The sequence below is a fragment of the Octopus bimaculoides genome, chromosome 5 (genome assembly GCF_001194135.2).
Source record: "Octopus bimaculoides isolate UCB-OBI-ISO-001 chromosome 5, ASM119413v2, whole genome shotgun sequence".
In the NCBI taxonomy this organism is placed as follows: Eukaryota; Metazoa; Mollusca; class Cephalopoda; order Octopoda; family Octopodidae; genus Octopus; species Octopus bimaculoides.
The window spans coordinates 59,186,254-59,187,525 of NC_068985.1; positions in this window are offsets into that span (position 1 = coordinate 59,186,254).

Sequence of the window (1,272 nt, forward strand, 5' to 3'; positions counted from 1 at the left end):
CAACAAAAAACCTATTTGTATATGCTCCACAAGGGAAAACAAGGAACATAGTTTACAATGAGGTGTTATAATCACAACAGCAAGAAAGTATGTACATGATCACCTTCTTTTACGAAACTTCATTGACTTTCATATATTTATATTGATATACATATATATACGTGTGTTTGGGTGCCAATGTGTATATACATCTCTATATATAAAGATGATGCGTAGTCTAGACGGCGTTTTTAGATTTCATTATTCTCTTTAACCCGGGCAACGCCGGGTATTTCTGCTAGTATATATATATATATATATATATATATACACACACTCACACACACATACCCATATATGTATGTGCTTATATGTATGTATCTATGTATGAATGAATCTACGATTGTATATGTTAGTGTCTATATTGGAGAGCATTTGGCGATGCACAAGTACATACAGATATTTGTTTTCTTGCGATAACCACGGTTCGTATAGATAAATGCTGGCGATGAATTGCTTGAGGACTAAAAAATAATAGAGAGGGAGATATAGAGAAGGATATTCAAAGAGAGAGAGAGAGGACAGAGAGAGGAAACGAGAAACAGCCGGGCGGCGGTGGTCGACAGTAAGAATTTTGGGAAAAATCATGTTATTGACATTGTGATTTCAGTGTTTGATATCGTAGTTTGTGACACTAATTCAAATAAGGTTTCTGGACAGCGTTTTAAAAACCCTCTGGACACCTGACAGCCCCACATCACTTGTTCTGTCAGTAGACTTTTAAAAACCACGATAGTTTAATCTAAAGTGGTTCAACCAGTCCAAGACTGTCACTTAAGATCAAAACTTAGAGCAATAGACGAAGATCTGTCTGTTGAAAAGAATTCAATTTGGAAAGATTACGTATTGTAGGTTGTCTGTGGGAGACAGACAATAAGATGGTTTAATGGCTCACTCCTGTATCGAATGGATAATAGAAATTACAATGCAAAGTTGGTGTTTTATTTATAATCGATGGTGGGAGTATGATCGTATGTTTTTCTTGCCTCCGCGTGTTTGTGTGTGTGCGTGTGCGTGTGTGTATTAGTGAGTGTGTTTCGTATTTGTGGAAATAATGTACGTAGAAGTAGGTTTTTGTGCTGTCGACTGAATTAGCGCAATTGGCGAAAACACTTGAAATGATCTTTCATAGTTTATGGACAAATGTGCTTCGCTTGGAAAAATTAGTTTCAATCGAATTCACCTTTTTCAACCCAACTCAGTCGACTTCATATATATATATATATATATATA